Source organism: Plecotus auritus (assembly GCF_963455305.1).
Source record: "Plecotus auritus genome assembly, chromosome: 1".
NCBI lineage: Eukaryota > Metazoa > Chordata > Mammalia > Chiroptera > Vespertilionidae > Plecotus > Plecotus auritus.
Window position 1 is genome coordinate 155,735,210 of NC_137770.1, and position 7,413 is coordinate 155,742,622.

Here is a 7,413-nt window from a genome sequence, read left to right on the forward strand (position 1 = left end):
ATTTTCTTCAGTCTGTATGTCCAGTGCCCTGAAATGTATCTGCTACATAGTAGGTCTGCAATAAATATCTGTTGAACAAATGAATGAATCAGACTCTTTCCATCAATTGAAACCAATAAAGTGTTTTTTGTTTTGTCAAAGGAGAGATTAAGTATATGTAGAAAAATGGAAGGAACTAAATGCTGATAACTTTTAACAAAGTTTAGGAAGTGCAAAGTGCTTGCCTATATAGTGAAGATCTGTATGGGAAGTGAAAGGAGATTCTACATCTCTGGGAATTAGCATAAAAAGGCAGGCACTTAGATTAAGAGTGGGATGAATAGCATACCTCAGTAATTTAGAATTCTTTTTAGAAGTCCTAAGCAAGAGTTTAGGGATGGTTTTTGAAACAAATTTTAGCCCATACTTAAAAGAAAGAAATTGTCCTAATCACAGATTTGTATAAATTAGACAAGATAATAATATTATTTAATTCTACTTGTAACTACCTAAAGCTATTAAATATATTTTAAAGCTACACACACATACACCCCCACACACGTACACACACACGAAGAAGTTAATACATGAGGAAGAAGCTCAGCTTAAGTAATTGAAAGTCTTTCTCAAGGGAAAACCAGTTTATGCTATTGCAGAGGATACACTTAAAATCACCAGTTAAGATGAAAATTTTGGCTCAAAAAGGATAGAATGTTCTAATAACTAAAGCTGATCATCATTGATAAGAAGTGACTAAAAAATATATCAAATGTTTAAACAGAGGCTGAATAGTCTTTTTAGTGCATGGTATAGGGATATATGCAGTCTCTTTTACTGTAACATGTTTCTGTAATGCAAAATAGGATGGCAAATAGCAACACCCCCACCCCTTTACATATGAGGGGAATCGCCTCAATGTAATATGGTGGTTGCATTGGTTCACATGTGATTTTTCTAAGGATGTTAATGGTTTTAGCCTCCCAAAAGTGCAAAGCAAATTGAGATAGTGAACCTATCATCCACAGAAGCATACAGTGTTGTACAAGTCATCTATTTTCCTTTTGATCTTCCCCTCAGCTACAGATGGCTTCATGCTTAATCCTTGAAGAGCTCATTGCACATTTTTTTCTACATTTTTTGCTTGTCACCATAACTCAGTCGACTAGCCTTTCTCGGGGTTCAAGCCATCTGTTCCTAAGCCGTTTTCCTTCAACACTATTTTAATGCATGCTTTTGCAGATCAGGGTTTTGGGAGAATATTACTTCACATTATTGTATTGGATAGGAGATTTGGACAAATGGACTCTCAAACTTGGAGTTTTCATGACTAAAGAAGTCCCTGTCTAACCAGATTGAATATATGTTAATTAATAAAGACCAAAGAAATCTGGGATCAATGATCTTATTTGTGTTTATTTTGCTCAAATCTAAAAGTTAATTTTAATATTTACTAGTAAGTATAAACTAAGTTTGAATTTGGTAAATGTTATTATTAAGACTATAAATGAATGTCAGCTTCCTTTAAAAAATAAGCTTTACCAAACAAAATAGCCCCATTTCTATAATTTTAGGCTGTAAACAGACAGCTGTTAGTACTTCCATTAATTATCCCATATACATGGGTTGTTCTTTATACATTAAGAATAGTCCTGATAATTCTTTGTGAGTTTACTGAGGGAATGTAGTGAATAAAGAAAACCCATACTTCAAATTTAACAATCTATTTGTTTGAAGATTGTCAGTGTTTGCTTCTTCTAATAATGCTGGTGTGTAAAAATTCATCAGTCTAAAGACTTTGCCTTCCCCTATAATATTACTGTTATGAGACCAAAAAAAAAAAAAAAAGTAAACTGTTTGCAAATCACATTCTCCAGATCAACACACAGGTACTACTTTACTAGTAGACTGTAACATCAATTTGTTTTGTGAGCCAGGAGCTAGGAGAATTACTCATCTGGTGATATTGAAAACACTGACAATCTGTAGTACTTCTTTATAAACTGGAAGAATTGCCTGCATTTCTTTAGGACCTGCTTGTTTTTCTATCTTAGAACAACACAGTTAATCTATCCTTCTCTACTAAGAGACTGATTTTCTCTAACTCTCCTTTGGGAGTATTTTCCCACTTATTAAATTGCTGCCTGATGGGACATAATAACATTGGTATACCAAAAAAAAAAAAAAAAAAAAACAAACAAACAAACAAAAACAAACAAACAAACAAACAAAAAAACACAAAACTATAAAAAAGACTATGATAATAGCAAATCACCATTTGGTACAGTGGAAAGAAATGGGACTGGGAGTTGGAATCTGTGTCTAGCCCCAATTTTTCCCACTTATTGATTCAATTCATTCTCTTTATCTCTCTGGACTTCTGTTTGTTTATTCATAAAATGAGTTAAAACTAGGTCAGCAATTCTTAAACTGAGATGGCATCAAAATCAACTGTGCAGGTTTCAAACTACAAGCAAGTAGGTCCCTTTTGAACTTTAGTGTCAGAATTTATAATGGTGGGGCCTATTCATAAGTATTTTTATAAAGTGTCATGGTTTCCATCTATGTACACTGCCAGCTAAGAAACCTAATTATTTTCAAAGGACTTATCTGACTTTATCCTATATAATAAAGAGGTAATATGCAAATTGACCATCACTCCAACACACAAGATGGCCACCCCCATGTGGACACAAGATGGCCGCCACAAGATGGCTGGCAGGGGAGGGCAGTTGTGGGTGATCAGTCCAGAGGGGAGGGCAGTTAGGGGTGAGTGGGCCAGCAGAGGAGGTCAGTTGGAGGTGACCGGGCCTGTAGGGAAGGGCAGTTGGGGCAAACAGGCCTGCATGGGAGGGCAGTTGGGGGCGACCAGGCCTGCAGGGGAGGAAAGTTTAGGGGGACCAGGCCTGCAGGGGAGAGCAGTTGGGGGTGACCAGGCCAGCAGGAGAGGGCAGTTAGGGGCTACCAGGCTGGCAAGGGAGGGAAGTTAGGGGTGACCAGGCCTGCAGGGGAGGGCAGTTAGGGGCAAACAGGCTGGCAGGGGAGTGGTTAGGGGGTGATCAGGCTGGCAGGCAGAAGCAGTTAGGGCCAATCAGGCAGGCATGCAGGCGAGCAGTTGGGAGCCAGCAGTCCCTGATTGTGAGAGGGATGTCCAACTGCCCAACGGGTTCAGGCCTAAAAGGGCCGTCTGACATTCCTCGAGGGGTCCCAGATTGGAGAGGGTGCAGGCTGTGCTGAGGGACACACCTTCCCCCCCACCCCCACCCACCACCCACCCCCCACCCTCCGTGCATGAATTTTGTGCATCAGGCCTCTAGTATTTTTATAATTCTATATATGACATATTAGCATTAAAATAATAATTAAGGTATCAAGTGACTATAACAACTTAAATAGAATTCATGGGATTTTAAAATCCAGTTGTATATCAGTAATATGATACAACCAGTATGAAAAATATCAGTTATTATAATATATGTGGCATAGACTCTTCAACAAGATCAGTGCTATAGAAGGGAGTAAGAGTTTTGAAGGGGAGAAAATTTATGGGGGAAAAATAGAGAAAGCAACTTGACAAGCAACATTCCCTTTGTTTAACTAAGAAAGAATAGGCTTCAGAAAGACCTCTTGCTCAGATTCACCATGGTCTGAAGTGTGACGGCAAGAAACAAGTGTGCTATGGCAATAAGACCATCCACAAATACTGCTGCCTTGGTATCAACTTTCATTCCAGAATGTGTCAGAGCAAAGAGTGAACCCTAGAGGAGGGAGACACAGACATTTCAAATGTCCACCTAAGAACTCTCTCTGAGAACTAAAGGAATTTCAACAGCAGGATTCTAAGCATGTGGTGGAGAACCTGAGTGGAGAGTAGCCAGCCTAGGGATTAGAAAATCTTGTTACTGTGTGAGTATTATACATGAGAGCACCCCACAACACAAAAATATGTCAGGCCCTGAGCCCAGAAAGCTACTAAGTCAAGTAAAAACCTTCTCTCATGCTGTTTCTGCTTTGGCTGGTAGAGCAGTTCTCTTATTGAGAAGGAAGTTATCTTAGAAAAGGCACCAAAGCCCAATATGCCCCTTTCTCAAAGACAGGCAGATTGCAAGTACTTTCTCAGCTCTGGAATGTAGAATGGCCCCTAACTCTGTAGGACCAAAGCAAGAGCACAATGGAGGCCCTTGTGCTATAGGTCAAATGTTAAACTTATACATCAAGTTAACTGTTTAGTATGATACGATCTCTTGTCCTGCTTTGACAAATCATTCACAAGGATGATGTAGAACGAATATGTTTAAATTCATGATTTTATTTTTTTGAAAGTTGGCACAATATCAGAGATGATAGATTTGGTCACCAGTGTCCATAACTGGGTATTCAGATGCTGGGCCAGCAATGTTAGAATAAGTAATAAAAAAAATGATCTATAAATTATTACATGTTTTAACTTAAAATGTGTTTTTATTGCCTTTATTTCAGCAAAATCACTAATTATCATATTTAACATTTTTCATATTAAGTGATCTGTTGACCATAATGCCATATTATATAACCTTTTCTGAGTTATTATAGATTTGTTTTGTTTTTAAATATTACTTCAAGGCAGAGAAAAGTCACTTGGCCGATTGTAGCAACTCAAGATAATAAAATTATTAAAGCATTGTTTTATAAGAATAAACATGGTATGTTCAAGGATTGTGATGCACCTAATGTAATAACTTGTCATAATGAGAAATATAAGATATTTTATTTATTTTAATATATCCTATATATTACCAGTTATTAGTCACTCTCTGTGAGTTTTGGATTAGTGGACCCACAGCTGTAGCAGCTCCTTGAGGTGTAGACTCAGAAGCAGCGCTTCCAGTAGCTTGTACACCAGATGACAGAACTTTGCTGGGAGCAGCTCATGGACAAGCCCGGACCAATGTTAGGCAGTTGGGCTGAGGCCTGTTTTGCGAACTATGTTGAGTGCTTCATTGACACAAGCCAATTCATCTTAAATCAACTGGAAGTGAAGTATGGTAGCAAGCACAGGTAGAAACTGCTGTTTGGGTTCTGTACTTATTTGTTTGCTAAAACAATAGAAAGTTATTTTGACTTTATGAACTTATGTATGCTATCCCAAGACTCCATTGATGGTGGTTTGAATATCCCATTGATTGTGATCTCACTGGTTATGGAAGCACATTCTTCTGGGAATCAGAACAGCACAATTATCCTAAATTGTCTCAGTAGCTATAGATAACTGAGTTTCGGTTGACTTAGTGGTCCCGGAATCTGGACAGCACAATTATTCTAAATTGCCCCGGTGGTCCCAGATAATGTGTTTCTGTTGATTCAGTGATTCGTAAATTTAGATAACCAACTTGCTTAATTTTTGCTTCTGTAAAGAATGCTTTTCGCGAAACAGGTTCCTCATTCCAGACCCAAAGATGTAATTGATACTTCTGTGATATTCTGCATATAAGCCAGAAGTGGCAAGCTGTTCGGGGCTGCGAGGTCTGGAGCACTTTTGCTCCCTCATATGCCACCGGCTTTTAATAAATGACTCCATAATTTGACTTTTTGAGTCGTCCTTTGTAAGATGGGGGTTACACTACAACAGAACACACCCAGAAATCTAAGCCAGTTTTCTCAGAAAGCCTTTCTGACTGATTTCAGCATTAGCTTTATAGAAAATGATGGTAGTTCAAGAAACGAAGCATAGTTGATGGGATGGTTGAAGAAAAGGCTATGGGGGAATTAGTTGTCACTCTTGGGACATCTGGTCATCTGAGAATGAACAAAGACCAATTTGTAGGTGGTTGGAGTTGGAGGGTCTATGTGTATTTGGTTGTATTTTTTTTTTTAATATATTTTATTGATATTTCACAGAGAGGAAGAGAGAGGGATAGAGAGCTAGAAACATTGATGAGAGAGAAGCATCGATCAGCTGCCTCCTGCACACCTCCCACTGGGGATGTGCCCGCAACCAAGGTACATGCCCTTGACGGGAATCGAACCCGGGACCTTTCAGTCCGCAGGCCGACGCTCTATCCACTGAGCCAAACCGGTTTTGGCTGGTTGTATTTTTTAATGTTAATCTTGTGAAAGCACTTGACAGATGAATGGAAAACTTTACTAGATGCATATTACTGTATGTGGGACTATGCTTGTATTTTAATCAAAGTCTCATTAATTGCTTCCTATAATTTGGATAGTGGGACTGCTTTCTATAATTTTACAGTAAGGTCACATGAGTAAAATCTGTCATTTACAAGGGTTTATTTCAGATTTCTGAAGACACTGACACACATCTCAGGTGTATCTGAGAAAGGGTGGCAGAGTAATTTGTAAGCCTCCCTATTTAGTATTTTGACCATCAGTACTGGCGAAAAAACATCTATGGCATATTCTTATAATACAGTTTTGCTTTCTAAATTATCTTCCTTCCTTATACTGTGACCTATTTAAGTATTTATATAAAGTATGATCTTGACGTAGTATAAGTAGCCTGTGTGTAGAGGCCTTAAATAGAGAAACCTAGCCAGTGAACAAAGATGTGACTAAATACGTTGTAAAGATTTAGGCCTATTAAATATACTAAAAGCAGTTTTAGGTAAAGGTGCATGCCTAATTCTAACCAGTATAGATTCCATTTGCTATGTTCTTTTGATCACTGAAATAAAAGCTTCTACAAGATTTTTTATAAAAGGGATGTGACAAATCGGTAATAAAGTTGTGTTCATCATATTCTACAGATTATGTGCTCAACATACCAGTTATAAATACATAGTATTTTTGCATTAAGAGTTTTTTATCTAGGACAGGAACATTCATTGATAGATGAACCATCAATTCAAAGACCAATTGCCTTTGTATCAACATACAATGCTTGGTAATTCTTAAAAGTATTGCAACATCCAAGAAATCCTTATGCTACTGGCATAATAATGTTTAAGAATGCTTTAAGATTTTATGATATATATGAAACTGATCTATATCAGATCCTTCCCTTAAGGAAATAGCTTCCAGACTGGTAAGTATCTCATGAAGGTTTACTACCAATTAATCACTTGTGAGAAATAAATGGCCAAACACAATCAGAGTTCTATATATATTGAGAGATAATGATGTATCCAGCATTATTCTAGCAATTTGAAATACATCAATGAGCAAAACAAAGACCCTAAACTTAAAAAGCTTATATTGTAGTAAAAAGGCAATAAACTGAAAAGATTGTTGTTAAAATGAATCATTTTACTCCCCAACAAAAACTTTGTAGTGTCTCACAATCTTTTGGGTAAAAAAAGTTATATAACCAGGAAAAACCTGAAATTTTACAGAGGTGTGAAATTTGTAACTCAGAATTGTAATACTCATTGTCCTTTTAGGATATACATATTGAAATAGGAATGTTTAGGGGTGAGAAAGGCAGGTTTAGGGAATTTTTAA